This window comes from Vigna unguiculata, unplaced genomic scaffold (genome assembly GCF_037176805.1).
Source record: "Vigna unguiculata cultivar grain cowpea cultivar isolate G323 ecotype 2 unplaced genomic scaffold, ASM3717680v1 ptg000329l, whole genome shotgun sequence".
NCBI classification, from domain to species: Eukaryota; Viridiplantae; Streptophyta; class Magnoliopsida; order Fabales; family Fabaceae; genus Vigna; species Vigna unguiculata.
The window spans coordinates 6,871-7,557 of NW_028196964.1; positions in this window are offsets into that span (position 1 = coordinate 6,871).

Consider the following 687-nt stretch of genomic DNA (forward strand, 5'->3'; position numbering starts at 1 on the left):
AAGAGCTTGGGCATCTTTTCGATGAGTAGGTCCGGAAAGAGACTGAAGGCATCCCTATGTGGTTAACATTTCCCTGAGATGCCCAGCCTTTATAGACAAGTAATCCATCCCGCCATTCCTTATTGCGCACTTTCAGTGTGAATAAGAAGAAGAGCAATCTCTAGTTTCGAATCTAGTCTCGGCATCAATCCCAAAGGCCTCTAGTCCCAGAAAAAGACTTCAAAGAAGTAGCTCGTGGAACTGAGTTCCGCTAACCGCTTCTTGCTAACAAAGCTGTCCAATTCAATGAATGTGTTTACGTCCTCTCTTCTTAGTCTACGATTATCCCTGCTCTTCCTCAGATGTGGATATAAAAACCTGGTCGAAAGTAGAAATGTGTGATTGGCTTCGTCCCGGTAATTCCTTCCCCTAAAGAAATAGCAGTAGACCGTATTGTATTCAATAGTTGCCGAAGGGGCCAGGCCTTCCTCACAGCGCCCGCCATTGCCATTGATTTTAGCACACCGGAAACCCTCACAGTAAGAGTGGATAGGCTTACACCGGTGAATTTAAGCTTTTGTAGATGATGGATGACCGAATCAGGGAAAAGTGTGGCCCATTCATCGCTCGCCAAGGCCCTATCCAACCTTGCCAGTCTAGTCCCCCTTCTCCAAGTAGAATTTGTGCCTACATAGCAAAAATCGATTA